Here is a 13678-nt window from a genome sequence, read left to right on the forward strand (position 1 = left end):
ATTGGAAAAGGATGGGTGGGTGGATGGGGGTTGGTGGTGTTGGGCACATGCACCCCGCCCTGCCCGCCACGCCTGCTGCAGTCTATTGCCCATGCCACCCTGCCTGTCTCCTACGACTTATTGCCGGGAACCAGCCTTAGCAAACCCCAGACTTTACTTGGCAGCTGCAGGACCGATTCTGCGCTCCATTGAGATCCTGCGCGCCCGTTGATTAAGCACCCGAAAATGCAAAAGCTGTGATCGTGTTACCTCAGCCAAAGGGAAGGGGGGTGTTACGGAGATGGCTTTTCATCTTGGTTAGATGTTCTGGTAAAAAATATTGTGTTGCTCAAAGTTTGCCGGCCACTCTTCACACCTAAGCTCAGTCACCCAACACCATTTTGAAGAAGAAGAGAGAGTCCGAGGAAGAATGGAGCAGGAGCGGGAGTTTACCGGTTATCGCTTCTCGGCCTTTTGGCTCAGATCAAGTGTAGTTTCTGTTCTTATCAGTTTAATATCTGATACGTCCCCTATCTGGGGACCAAATATTAAATTGATTTTTGGAACAGGGAGATGGAACGAGAGCTTGCTCCGTCCACTCCGCGCATCGACCTGGTATTGCAGTGCTTCCAGGATCGGTGCAGCTCCCCTCGGGGAGATTCGAAAAACAAAAAACAGATTTTGTTTCTTTTTTGGACCATATGTTATTACTGTAGTCAATATTGTTATAAAAGAAGGAAAACTTTTTACAGCTGCTTGACCATGCTCTCCTTTCCTTCGTAGGTTGTTGCTCGCTCCGCGTTGTTCCTCGCCCGGCCGTTGCGCCATGTTGCCAACGCCGCTGACGCCACTTTCACTCCTGCTCAGCAAGGTAAGCAGCCACCATTGTGTTTTTCTTCCCGTATCTGTCCATGGGGACTTGGCCTATATTTCAGGGTGAGGCCTCACCACGTTTCCCGCTCAACAGCTAAGCTGGAGGTTGCCCCCTGTTGGATTTCCGTGCGACTGCAGGCACGGGCGCCTCCATTGGAAAAGGATGGGTGGGTGGGTGGGTGGGGGTTGGTGGTGTTGGGCACATGCACCCCGCCCTGCCCGCCACGCCTGCTGCAGTCTATTCCCATGCCACCCTGCCTGTCTCCTACGAATTATTGCCGGGAACCAGCCTTAGCAAACCCCAGACTTTACTTGGCAGCTGCAGGACCGATTCTGCGCTCCATGGAGATCCTGCGCGCCCGTTGATTAAGCACCCGAAAATGCAAAAGCTGTGATCGTGTTACCTCAGCCAAAGGGAAGGGGGGTGTTACGGAGATGGCTTTTCATCTTGGTTAGATGTTCTGGTAAAAAATATTGTGTTGCTCAAAGTTTGCCGGCCACTCTTCACACCTAAGCTCAGTCACCCAACACCATTTTGAAGAAGAAGAGAGAGTCCGAGGAAGAATGGAGCAGGAGCGGGAGTTTACCGGTTATCGCTTCTCGGCCTTTTGGCTAAGATCCAGTGTAGTTTCTGTTCTTATCAGTTTAATATCTGATACGTCCCCTATCTGGGGACCAAATATTAAATTGATTTTTGGAACAGGGAGATGGAACGAGAGCTTGCTCCGTCCACTCCGCGCATCCACCTGGTATCGCAGTGCTTCCAGGATCGGTGCAGCTCCCCTCGGGGAGATTCGAAAAACAAAAAACAGATTTTGTTTCTTTTTTGGACCATATGTTATTACTGTAGTCAATATTGTTATAAAAGAAGGAAAACTTTTTACAGCTGCTTGACCATGCTCTCCTTTCCTTCGTAGGTTGTTGCTCGCTCCCCATTGTTCCTCGCCCGGCCGTTGCGCCATGTTGCCAACGCCGCTGACGCCACTTTCACTCCTGCCCAGCAAGGTAAGCAGCCACCATTGTGTTTTTCTTCCCGTATCTGTCCATGGGGACTTGGCCTATATTTCAGGGTGAGGCCTCACCACGTTTCCCGCTCGACAGCTAAGCTGGAGGTTGCCCCCTGTTGGATTTCCGTGCGACTGCAGGCACGGGCGCCTCCATTGGAAAAGGATGGGTGGGTGGATGGGGGTTGGTGGTGTTGGGCACATGCACCCCGCCCTGCCCGCCACGCCTGCTGCAGTCTATTCCCATGCCACCCTGCCTGTCTCCTACGACTTATTGCCGGGAACCAGCCTTAGCAAACCCCAGACGTTACTTGGCAGCTGCAGGACCGATTCTGCGCTCCATTGAGATCCTGCGCGCCCGTTGATTAAGCACCCGAAAATGCAAAAGCTGTGATCGTGTTACCTCAGCCAAAGGGAAGGGGGGTGTTACGGAGATGGCTTTTCATCTTGGTTAGATGTTCTGGTAAAAAATATTGTGTTGCTCAAAGTTTGCCGGCCACTCTTCACACCTAAGCTCAGTCACCCAACACCATTTTGAAGAAGAAGAGAGAGTCCGAGGAAGAATGGAGCAGGAGCGGGAGTTTACCGGTTATCGCTTCTCGGCCTTTTGGCTAAGATCCAGTGTAGTTTCTGTTCTTATCAGTTTAATATCTGATACGTCCCCTATCTGGGGACCAAATATTAAATTGATTTTTGGAACAGGGAGATGGAACGAGAGCTTGCTCCGTCCACTCCGCGCATCCACCTGGTATCGCAGTGCTTCCAGGATCGGTGCAGCTCCCCTCGGGGAGATTCGAAAAACAAAAAACAGATTTTGTTTCTTTTTTGGACCATATGTTATTGCTATAGTCAATATTGTTATAAAAGAAGGAAAACTTTTTACAGCTGCTTGACCATGCTCTCCTTTCCTTCGTAGGTTGTTGCTCGCTCCGCGTTGTTCCTCGCCCGGCCGTTGTGCCATGTTGCCAACGCCGCTTACGCCACTTTCACTCCTGCTCAGCAAGGTAAGCAGCCACCATTGTGTTTTTCTTCCCGTATCTGTCCATGGGGACTTGGCCTATATTTCAGGGTGAGGCCTCACCACGTTTCCCGCTCGACAGCTAAGCTGGAGGTTGCCCCCTGTTGGATTTCCGTGCGACTGCAGGCACGGGCGCCTCCATTGGAAAAGGATGGGTGGGTGGGTGGATGGGGGTTGGTGGTGTTGGGCACATGCACCCCGCCCTGCCCGCCACGCCTGCTGCAGTCTATTCCCATGCCACCCTGCCTGTCTCCTACGACTTATTGCCGGGAACCAGCCTTAGCAAACCCCAGACTTTACTTGGCAGCTGCAGGACCGATTCTGCGCTCCATTGAGATCCTGCGCGCCCGTTGATTAAGCACCCGAAAATGCAAAAGCTGTGATCGTGTTACCTCAGCCAAAGGGAAGGGGGGTGTTACGGAGATGGCTTTTCATCTTGGTTAGATGTTCTGGTAAAAAATATTGTGTTGCTCAAAGTTTGCCGGCCACTCTTCACACCTAAGCTCAGTCACCCAACACCATTTTGAAGAAGAAGAGAGAGTCCGAGGAAGAATGGAGCAGGAGCGGGAGTTTACCGGTTATCGCTTCTCGGCCTTTTGGCTAAGATCCAGTGTAGTTTCTGTTCTTATCAGTTTAATATCTGATACGTCCCCTATCTGGGGACCAAATATTAAATTGATTTTTGGAACAGGGAGATGGAACGAGAGCTTGCTCCGTCCACTCCGCGCATCCACCTGGTATCGCAGTGCTTCCAGGATCGGTGCAGCTCCCCTCGGGGAGATTCGAAAAACAAAAAACAGATTTTGTTTCTTTTTTGGACCATATGTTATTACTGTAGTCAATATTGTTATAAAAGAAGGAAAACTTTTTACAGCTGCTTGACCATGCTCTCCTTTCCTTCGTAGGTTGTTGCTCGCTCCGCGTTGTTCCTCGCCCGGCCGTTGCGCCATGTTGCCAACGCCGCTGACGCCACTTTCACTCCTGCCCAGCAAGGTAAGCAGCCACCATTGTGTTTTTCTTCCCGTATCTGTCCATGGGGACTTGGCCTATATTTCAGGGTGAGGCCTCACCACGTTTCCCGCTCGACAGCTAAGCTGGAGGTTGCCCCCTGTTGGATTTCCGTGCGACTGCAGGCACGGGCGCCTCCATTGGAAAAGGATGGGTGGGTGGATGGGGGTTGGTGGTGTTGGGCACATGCACCCCGCCCTGCCCGCCACGCCTGCTGCAGTCTATTCCCATGCCACCCTGCCTGTCTCCTACGACTTATTGCCGGGAACCAGCCTTAGCAAACCCCAGACGTTACTTGGCAGCTGCAGGACCGATTCTGCGCTCCATTGAGATCCTGCGCGCCCGTTGATTAAGCACCCGAAAATGCAAAAGCTGTGATCGTGTTACCTCAGCCAAAGGGAAGGGGGGTGTTACGGAGATGGCTTTTCATCTTGGTTAGATGTTCTGGTAAAAAATATTGTGTTGCTCAAAGTTTGCCGGCCACTCTTCACACCTAAGCTCAGTCACCCAACACCATTTTGAAGAAGAAGAGAGAGTCCGAGGAAGAATGGAGCAGGAGCGGGAGTTTACCGGTTATCGCTTCTCGGCCTTTTGGCTAAGATCCAGTGTAGTTTCTGTTCTTATCAGTTTAATATCTGATACGTCCCCTATCTGGGGACCAAATATTAAATTGATTTTTGGAACAGGGAGATGGAACGAGAGCTTGCTCCGTCCACTCCGCGCATCCACCTGGTATCGCAGTGCTTCCAGGATCGGTGCAGCTCCCCTCGGGGAGATTCGAAAAACAAAAAACAGATTTTGTTTCTTTTTTGGACCATATGTTATTGCTATAGTCAATATTGTTATAAAAGAAGGAAAACTTTTTACAGCTGCTTGACCATGCTCTCCTTTCCTTCGTAGGTTGTTGCTCGCTCCGCGTTGTTCCTCGCCCGGCCGTTGTGCCATGTTGCCAACGCCGCTTACGCCACTTTCACTCCTGCTCAGCAAGGTAAGCAGCCACCATTGTGTTTTTCTTCCCGTATCTGTCCATGGGGACTTGGCCTATATTTCAGGGTGAGGCCTCACCACGTTTCCCGCTCGACAGCTAAGCTGGAGGTTGCCCCCTGTTGGATTTCCGTGCGACTGCAGGCACGGGCGCCTCCATTGGAAAAGGATGGGTGGGTGGATGGGGGTTGGTGGTGTTGGGCACATGCACCCCGCCCTGCCCGCCACGCCTGCTGCAGTCTATTCCCATGCCACCCTGCCTGTCTCCTACGACTTATTGCCGGGAACCAGCCTTAGCAAACCCCAGACTTTACTTGGCAGCTGCAGGACCGATTCTGCGCTCCATTGAGATCCTGCGCGCCCGTTGATTAAGCACCCGAAAATGCAAAAGCTGTGATCGTGTTACCTCAGCCAAAGGGAAGGGGGGTGTTACGGAGATGGCTTTTCATCTTGGTTAGATGTTCTGGTAAAAAATATTGTGTTGCTCAAAGTTTGCCGGCCACTCTTCACACCTAAGCTCAGTCACCCAACACCATTTTGAAGAAGAAGAGAGAGTCCGAGGAAGAATGGAGCAGGAGCGGGAGTTTACCGGTTATCGCTTCTCGGCCTTTTGGCTAAGATCCAGTGTAGTTTCTGTTCTTATCAGTTTAATATCTGATACGTCCCCTATCTGGGGACCAAATATTAAATTGATTTTTGGAACAGGGAGATGGAACGAGAGCTTGCTCCGTCCACTCCGCGCATCCACCTGGTATCGCAGTGCTTCCAGGATCGGTGCAGCTCCCCTCGGGGAGATTCGCAAAACAAAAAACAGATTTTGTTTCTTTTTTGGACCATATGTTATTACTGTAGTCAATATTGTTATAAAAGAAGGAAAACTTTTTACAGCTGCTTGACCATGCTCTCCTTTCCTTCGTAGGTTGTTGCTCGCTCCGCGTTGTTCCTCGCCCGGCCGTTGCGCCATGTTGCCAACGCCGCTGACGCCACTTTCACTCCTGCCCAGCAAGGTAAGCAGCCACCATTGTGTTTTTCTTCCCGTATCTGTCCATGGGGACTTGGCCTATATTTCAGGGTGAGGCCTCACCACGTTTCCCGCTCGACAGCTAAGCTGGAGGTTGCCCCCTGTTGGATTTCCGTGCGACTGCAGGCACGGGCGCCTCCATTGGAAAAGGATGGGTGGGTGGATGGGGGTTGGTGGTGTTGGGCACATGCACCCCGCCCTGCCCGCCACGCCTGCTGCAGTCTATTCCCATGCCACCCTGCCTGTCTCCTACGACTTATTGCCGGGAACCAGCCTTAGCAAACCCCAGACTTTACTTGGCAGCTGCAGGACCAATTCTGCGCTCCATTGAGATCCTGCGCGCCCGTTGATTAAGCACCCGAAAATGCAAAAGCTGTGATCGTGTTACCTCAGCCAAAGGGAAGGGGGGTGTTACGGAGATGGCTTTTCATCTTGGTTAGATGTTCTGGTAAAAAATATTGTGTTGCTCAAAGTTTGCCGGCCACTCTTCACACCTAAGCTCAGTCACCCAACACCATTTTGAAGAAGAAGAGAGAGTCCGAGGAAGAATGGAGCAGGAGCGGGAGTTTACCGGTTATCGCTTTTTGGCCTTTTGGCTAAGATCCGGTGTAGTTTCTGTTCTTATCAGTTTAATATCTGATACGTCCCCTATCTGGGGACCAAATATTAAATTGATTTTTGGAACAGGGAGATGGAACGAGAGCTTGCTCCGTCCACTCCGCGCATCGACCTGGTATCGCAGTGCTTCCAGGATCGGTGCAGCTCCCCTCGGGGAGATTCGAAAAACAAAAAACAGATTTTGTTTCTTTTTTGGACCATATGTTATTACTGTAGTCAATATTGTTATAAAAGAAGGAAAACTTTTTACAGCTGCTTGACCATGCTCTCCTTTCCTTCGTAGGTTGTTGCTCGCTCCGCGTTGTTCCTCGCCCGGCCGTTGCGCCATGTTGCCAATGCCGCTGACGCCACTTTCACTCCTGCTCAGCAAGGTAAGCAGCCACCATTGTGTTTTTCTTCCCGTATCTGTCCATGGGGACTTGGCCTATATTTCAGGGTGAGGCCTCACCACGTTTCCCGCTCGACAGCTAAGCTGGAGGTTGCCCCCTGTTGGATTTCCGTGCGACTGCAGGCACGGGCGCCTCCATTGGAAAAGGATGGGTGGGTGGATGGGGGTTGGTGGTGTTGGGCACATGCACCCCGCCCTGCCCGCCACGCCTGCTGCAGTCTATTCCCATGCCACCCTGCCTGTCTCCTACGACTTATTGCCGGGAACCAGCCTTAGCAAACCCCAGACTTTACTTGGCAGCTGCAGGACCGATTCTGCGCTCCATTGAGATCCTGCGCGCCCGTTGATTAAGCACCCGAAAATGCAAAAGCTGTGATCGTGTTACCTCAGCCAAAGGGAAGGGGGGTGTTACGGAGATGGCTTTTCATCTTGGTTAGATGTTCTGGTAAAAAATATTGTGTTGCTCAAAGTTTGCCGGCCACTCTTCACACCTAAGCTCAGTCACCCAACACCATTTTGAAGAAGAGAGAGTCCGAGGAAGAATGGAGCAGGAGCGGGAGTTTACCGGTTATCGCTTCTCGGCCTTTTGGCTAAGATCCAGTGTAGTTTCTGTTCTTATCAGTTTAATATCTGATACGTCCCCTATCTGGGGACCAAATATTAAATTGATTTTTGGAACAGGGAGATGGAACGAGAGCTTGCTCCGTCCACTCCGCGCATCGACCTGGTATCGCAGTGCTTCCAGGATCGGTGCAGCTCCCCTCGGGGAGATTCGCAAAACAAAAAACAGATTTTGTTTCTTTTTTGGACCATATGTTATTACTGTAGTCAATATTGTTATAAAAGAAGGAAAACTTTTTACAGCTGCTTGACCATGCTCTCCTTTCCTTCGTAGGTTGTTGCTCGCTCCGCGTTGTTCCTCGCCCGGCCGTTGCGCCATGTTGCCAACGCCGCTGACGCCACTTTCACTCCTGCCCAGCAAGGTAAGCAGCCACCATTGTGTTTTTCTTCCCGTATCTGTCCATGGGGACTTGGCCTATATTTCAGGGTGAGGCCTCACCACGTTTCCCGCTCGACAGCTAAGCTGGAGGTTGCCCCCTGTTGGATTTCCGTGCGACTGCAGGCACGGGCGCCTCCATTGGAAAAGGATGGGTGGGTGGATGGGGGTTGGTGGTGTTGGGCACATGCACCCCGCCCTGCCCGCCACGCCTGCTGCAGTCTATTCCCATGCCACCCTGCCTGTCTCCTACGACTTATTGCCGGGAACCAGCCTTAGCAAACCCCAGACTTTACTTGGCAGCTGCAGGACCGATTCTGCGCTCCATTGAGATCCTGCGCGCCCGTTGATTAAGCACCCGAAAATGCAAAAGCTGTGATCGTGTTACCTCAGCCAAAGGGAAGGGGGGTGTTACGGAGATGGCTTTTCATCTTGGTTAGATGTTCTGGTAAAAAATATTGTGTTGCTCAAAGTTTGCCGGCCACTCTTCACACCTAAGCTCAGTCACCCAACACCATTTTGAAGAAGAAGAGAGAGTCCGAGGAAGAATGGAGCAGGAGCGGGAGTTTACCGGTTATCGCTTCTCGGCCTTTTGGCTAAGATCCAGTGTAGTTTCTGTTCTTATCAGTTTAATATCTGATACATCCCCTATCTGGGGACCAAATATTAAATTGATTTTTGGAACAGGGAGATGGAACGAGAGCTTGCTCCGTCCACTCCGCGCATCGACCTGGTATCGCAGTGCTTCCAGGATCGGTGCAGCTCCCCTCGGGGAGATTCGAAAAACAAAAAACAGATTTTGTTTCTTTTTTGGACCATATGTTATTACTGTAGTCAATATTGTTATAAAAGAAGGAAAACTTTTTACAGCTGCTTGACCATGCTCTCCTTTCCTTCGTAGGTTGTTGCTCGCTCCGCGTTGTTCCTCGCCCGGCCGTTGCGCCATGTTGCCAATGCCGCTGACGCCACTTTCACTCCTGCTCAGCAAGGTAAGCAGCCACCATTGTGTTTTTCTTCCCGTATCTGTCCATGGGGACTTGGCCTATATTTCAGGGTGAGGCCTCACCACGTTTCCCGCTCGACAGCTAAGCTGGAGGTTGCCCCCTGTTGGATTTCCGTGCGACTGCAGGCACGGGCGCCTCCATTGGAAAAGGATGGGTGGGTGGATGGGGGTTGGTGGTGTTGGGCACATGCACCCCGCCCTGCCCGCCACGCCTGCTGCAGTCTATTCCCATGCCACCCTGCCTGTCTCCTACGATTTATTGCCGGGAACCAGCCTTAGCAAACCCCAGACTTTACTTGGCAGCTGCAGGACCGATTCTGCGCTCCATTGAGATCCTGCGCGCCCGTTGATTAAGCACCCGAAAATGCAAAAGCTGTGATCGTGTTACCTCAGCCAAAGGGAAGGGGGGTGTTACGGAGATGGCTTTTCATCTTGGTTGGATGTTCTGGTAAAAAATATTGTGTTGCTCAAAGTTTGCCGGCCACTCTTCACACCTAAGCTCAGTCACCCAACACCATTTTGAAGAAGAAGAGAGAGTCCGAGGAAGAATGGAGCAGGAGCGGGAGTTTACCGGTTATCGCTTCTCGGCCTTTTGGCTCAGATCCAGTGTAGTTTCTGTTCTTATCAGTTTAATATCTGATACGTCCCCTATCTGGGGACCAAATATTAAATTGATTTTTGGAACAGGGAGATGGAACGAGAGCTTGCTCCGTCCACTCCGCGCATCGACCTGGTATCGCAGTGCTTCCAGGATCGGTGCAGCTCCCCTCGGGGAGATTCGAAAAACAAAAAACAGATTTTGTTCCTTTTTTGGACCATATGTTATTACTGTAGTCAATATTGTTATAAAAGAAGGAAAACTTTTTACAGCTGCTTGACCATGCTCTCCTTTCCTTCGTAGGTTGTTGCTCGCTCCGCGTTGTTCCTCGCCCGGCCGTTGCGCCATGTTGCCAACGCCGCTGACGCCACTTTCACTCCTGCTCAACAAGGTAAGCAGCCACCATTGTGTTTTTCTTCCCGTATCTGTCCATGGGGACTTGGCCTATATTTCAGGGTGAGGCCTCACCACGTTTCCCGCTCGACAGCTAAGCTGGAGGTTGCCCCCTGTTGGATTTCCGTGCGACTGCAGGCACGGGCGCCTCCATTGGAAAAGGATGGGTGGGTGGGTGGATGGGGGTTGGTGGTGTTGGGCACATGCACCCCGCCCTGCCCGCCACGCCTGCTGCAGTCTATTCCCATGCCACCCTGCCTGTCTCCTACGACTTATTGCCGGGAACCAGCCTTAGCAAACCCCAGACTTTACTTGGCAGCTGCAGGACCGATTCTGCGCTCCATTGAGATCCTGCGCGCCCGTTGATTAAGCACCCGAAAATGCAAAAGCTGTGATCGTGTTACCTCAGCCAAAGGGAAGGGGGGTGTTACGGAGATGGCTTTTCATCTTGGTTAGATGTTCTGGTAAAAAATATTGTGTTGCTCAAAGTTTGCCGGCCACTCTTCACACCTAAGCTCAGTCACCCAACACCATTTTGAGGAAGAAGAGAGAGTCCGAGGAAGAATGGAGCAGGAGCGGGAGTTTACCGGTTATCGCTTCTCGGCCTTTTGGCTAAGATCCAGTGTAGTTTCTGTTCTTATCAGTTTAATATCTGATACGTCCCCTATCTGGGGACCAAGTATTAAATTGATTTTTGGAACAGGGAGATGGAACGAGAGCTTGCTCCGTCCACTCCGCGCATCGACCTGGTATCGCAGTGCTTCCAGGATCGGTGCAGCTCCCCTCGGGGAGATTCGAAAAACAAAAAACAGATTTTGTTTCTTTTTTGGACCATATGTTATTACTGTAGTCAATATTGTTATAAAAGAAGGAAAACTTTTTACAGCTGCTTGACCATGCTCTCCTTTCCTTCGGAGGTTGTTGCTCGCTCCGCGTTGTTCCTCGCCCGGCCGTTGCGCCATGTTGCCAACGCCGCTGACGCCACTTTCACTCCTGCCCAGGAAGGTAAGCAGCCACCATTGTGTTTTTCTTCCCGTATCTGTCCATGGGGACTTGGCCTATATTTCAGGGTGAGGCCTCACCACGTTTCCCGCTCGACAGCTAAGCTGGAGGTTGCCCCCTGTTGGATTTCCGTGCGACTGCAGGCACGGGCGCCTCCATTGGAAAAGGATGGGTGGGTGGATGGGGGTTGGTGGTGTTGGGCACATGCACCCCGCCCTGCCCGCCACGCCTGCTGCAGTCTATTCCCATGCCACCCTGCCTGTCTCCTACGACTTATTGCCGGGAACCAGCCTTAGCAAACCCCAGACTTTACTTGGCAGCTGCAGGACCGATTCTGCGCTCCATTGAGATCCTGCGCGCCCGTTGATTAAGCACCCGAAAATGCAAAAGCTGTGATCGTGTTACCTCAGCCAAAGGGAAGGGGGGTGTTACGGAGATGGCTTTTCATCTTGGTTAGATGTTCTGGTAAAAAATATTGTGTTGCTCAAAGTTTGCCGGCCACTCTTCACACCTAAGCTCAGTCACCCAACACCATTTTGAAGAAGAAGAGAGAGTCCGAGGAAGAATGGAGCAGGAGCGGGAGTTTACCGGTTATCGCTTCTCGGCCTTTTGGCTAAGATCCAGTGTAGTTTCTGTTCTTATCAGTTTAATATCTGATACGTCCCCTATCTGGGGACCAAATATTAAATTGATTTTTGGAACAGGGAGATGGAACGAGAGCTTGCTCCGTCCGCTCCGCGCATCGACCTGGTATCGCAGTGCTTCCAGGATCGGTGCAGCTCCCCTCGGGGAGATTCGAAAAACAAAAAACAGATTTTGTTCCTTTTTTGGACCATATGTTATTACTGTAGTCAATATTGTTATAAAAGAAGGAAAACTTTTTACAGCTGCTTGACCATGCTCTCCTTTCCTTCGGAGGTTGTTGCTCGCTCCGCGTTGTTCCTCGCCCGGCCGTTGCGCCATGTTGCCAACGCCGCTGACGCCACTTTCACTCCTGCCCAGGAAGGTTAGCAGCCACCATTGTGTTTTTCTTCCCGTATCTGTCCATGGGGACTTGGCCTATATTTCAGGGTGAGGCCTCACCACGTTTCCCGCTCGACAGCTAAGCTGGAGGTTGCCCCCTGTTGGATTTCCGTGCGACTGCAGGCACGGGCGCCTCCATTGGAAAAGGATGGGTGGGTGGATGGGGGTTGGTGGTGTTGGGCACATGCACCCCGCCCTGCCCGCCACGCCTGCTGCAGTCTATTCCCATGCCACCCTGCCTGTCTCCTACGACTTATTGCCGGGAACCAGCCTTAGCAAACCCCAGACTTTACTTGGCAGCTGCAGGACCGATTCTGCGCTCCATTGAGATCCTGCGCGCCCGTTGATTAAGCACCCGAAAATGCAAAAGCTGTGATCGTGTTACCTCAGCCAAAGGGAAGGGGGGTGTTACGGAGATGGCTTTTCATCTTGGTTAGATGTTCTGGTAAAAAATATTGTGTTGCTCAAAGTTTGCCGGCCACTCTTCACACCTAAGCTCAGTCACCCAACACCATTTTGAAGAAGAAGAGAGAGTCCGAGGAAGAATGGAGCAGGAGCGGGAGTTTACCGGTTATCGCTTCTCGGCCTTTTGGCTAAGATCCAGTGTAGTTTCTGTTCTTATCAGTTTAATATCTGATACGTCCCCTATCTGGGGACCAAATATTAAATTGATTTTTGGAACAGGGAGATGGAACGAGAGCTTGCTCCGTCCGCTCCGCGCATCGACCTGGTATCGCAGTGCTTCCAGGATCGGTGCAGCTCCCCTCGGGGAGATTCGAAAAACAAAAAACAGATTTTGTTCCTTTTTTGGACCATATGTTATTACTGTAGTCAATATTGTTATAAAAGAAGGAAAACTTTTTACAGCTGCTTGACCATGCTCTCCTTTCCTTCGTAGGTTGTTGCTCGCTCCGCGTTGTTCCTCGCCCGGCCGTTGCGCCATGTTGCCAACTCCGCTGACGCCACTTTCACTCCTGCCCAGCAAGGTAAGCAGCCACCATTGTGTTTTTCTTCCCGTATCTGTCCATGGGGACTTGGCCTATATTTCAGGGTGAGGCCTCACCACGTTTCCCGCTCGACAGCTAAGCTGGAGGTTGCCCCCTGTTGGATTTCCGTGCGACTGCAGGCACGGGCGCCTCCATTGGAAAAGGATGGGTGGGTGGATGGGGGTTGGTGGTGTTGGGCACATGCACCCCGCCCTGCCCGCCACGCCTGCTGCAGTCTATTCCCATGCCACCCTGCCTGTCTCCTACGACTTATTGCCGGGAACCAGCCTTAGCAAACCCCAGACTTTACTTGGCAGCTGCAGGACCGATTCTGCGCTCCATTGAGATCCTGCGCGCCCGTTGATTAAGCACCCGAAAATGCAAAAGCTGTGATCGTGTTACCTCAGCCAAAGGGAAGGGGGGTGTTACGGAGATGGCTTTTCATCTTGGTTAGATGTTCTGGTAAAAAATATTGTGTTGCTCAAAGTTTGCCGGCCACTCTTCACACCTAAGCTCAGTCACCCAACACCATTTTGAAGAAGAAGAGAGAGTCCGAGGAAGAATGGAGCAGGAGCGGGAGTTTACCGGTTATCGCTTCTCGGCCTTTTGGCTAAGATCCAGTGTAGTTTCTGTTCTTATCAGTTTAATATCTGATACGTCCCCTATCTGGGGACCAAATATTAAATTGATTTTTGGAACAGGGAGATGGAACGAGAGCTTGCTCCGTCCGCTCCGCGCATCGACCTGGTATCGCAGTGCTTCCAGGATCGGTGCAGCTCCCCT

The 13678-nt window shown here is 51.6% G+C and overlaps 14 non-coding genes across 14 annotated transcripts; all 14 read left to right on the forward strand.

Annotated features, from left to right (window-relative positions):
* Window positions 1–437: 437 nt before the first annotated feature.
* Window positions 438–628, forward strand: LOC137330724 (U2 spliceosomal RNA). The gene has a single exon (XR_010965150.1). It is a non-coding gene; the product is annotated as a U2 spliceosomal RNA (small nuclear RNA).
* Window positions 629–1444: 816 nt separating this feature from the next.
* LOC137328178 (U2 spliceosomal RNA) lies at window positions 1445–1635 on the forward strand. Its single transcript, XR_010964666.1, has one exon. It is a non-coding gene; the product is annotated as a U2 spliceosomal RNA (small nuclear RNA).
* Window positions 1636–2447: 812 nt separating this feature from the next.
* On the forward strand, window positions 2448–2638 carry LOC137328179 (U2 spliceosomal RNA). The gene has a single exon (XR_010964667.1). It is a non-coding gene; the product is annotated as a U2 spliceosomal RNA (small nuclear RNA).
* An 816-nt stretch (window positions 2639–3454) lies between these two features.
* Window positions 3455–3645, forward strand: LOC137328180 (U2 spliceosomal RNA). Its single transcript, XR_010964668.1, has one exon. It is a non-coding gene; the product is annotated as a U2 spliceosomal RNA (small nuclear RNA).
* An 812-nt stretch (window positions 3646–4457) lies between these two features.
* On the forward strand, window positions 4458–4648 carry LOC137328181 (U2 spliceosomal RNA). The gene has a single exon (XR_010964669.1). It is a non-coding gene; the product is annotated as a U2 spliceosomal RNA (small nuclear RNA).
* Window positions 4649–5460: 812 nt separating this feature from the next.
* Window positions 5461–5651, forward strand: LOC137328182 (U2 spliceosomal RNA). The gene has a single exon (XR_010964670.1). It is a non-coding gene; the product is annotated as a U2 spliceosomal RNA (small nuclear RNA).
* Window positions 5652–6463: 812 nt separating this feature from the next.
* LOC137328221 (U2 spliceosomal RNA) lies at window positions 6464–6654 on the forward strand. Its single transcript, XR_010964705.1, has one exon. It is a non-coding gene; the product is annotated as a U2 spliceosomal RNA (small nuclear RNA).
* An 809-nt stretch (window positions 6655–7463) lies between these two features.
* On the forward strand, window positions 7464–7654 carry LOC137330747 (U2 spliceosomal RNA). Its single transcript, XR_010965171.1, has one exon. It is a non-coding gene; the product is annotated as a U2 spliceosomal RNA (small nuclear RNA).
* An 812-nt stretch (window positions 7655–8466) lies between these two features.
* On the forward strand, window positions 8467–8657 carry LOC137328153 (U2 spliceosomal RNA). The gene has a single exon (XR_010964640.1). It is a non-coding gene; the product is annotated as a U2 spliceosomal RNA (small nuclear RNA).
* Window positions 8658–9469: 812 nt separating this feature from the next.
* LOC137330882 (U2 spliceosomal RNA) lies at window positions 9470–9660 on the forward strand. Its single transcript, XR_010965302.1, has one exon. It is a non-coding gene; the product is annotated as a U2 spliceosomal RNA (small nuclear RNA).
* Window positions 9661–10476: 816 nt separating this feature from the next.
* Window positions 10477–10667, forward strand: LOC137330883 (U2 spliceosomal RNA). Its single transcript, XR_010965303.1, has one exon. It is a non-coding gene; the product is annotated as a U2 spliceosomal RNA (small nuclear RNA).
* Window positions 10668–11479: 812 nt separating this feature from the next.
* Window positions 11480–11670, forward strand: LOC137330847 (U2 spliceosomal RNA). The gene has a single exon (XR_010965268.1). It is a non-coding gene; the product is annotated as a U2 spliceosomal RNA (small nuclear RNA).
* Window positions 11671–12482: 812 nt separating this feature from the next.
* Window positions 12483–12673, forward strand: LOC137330848 (U2 spliceosomal RNA). The gene has a single exon (XR_010965269.1). It is a non-coding gene; the product is annotated as a U2 spliceosomal RNA (small nuclear RNA).
* Window positions 12674–13485: 812 nt separating this feature from the next.
* On the forward strand, window positions 13486–13676 carry LOC137330849 (U2 spliceosomal RNA). Its single transcript, XR_010965270.1, has one exon. It is a non-coding gene; the product is annotated as a U2 spliceosomal RNA (small nuclear RNA).
* Window positions 13677–13678: the final 2 nt, after the last annotated feature.

Source organism: Heptranchias perlo, chromosome 12 (genome assembly GCF_035084215.1).
Source record: "Heptranchias perlo isolate sHepPer1 chromosome 12, sHepPer1.hap1, whole genome shotgun sequence".
In the NCBI taxonomy this organism is placed as follows: domain Eukaryota; kingdom Metazoa; phylum Chordata; class Chondrichthyes; order Hexanchiformes; family Hexanchidae; genus Heptranchias; species Heptranchias perlo.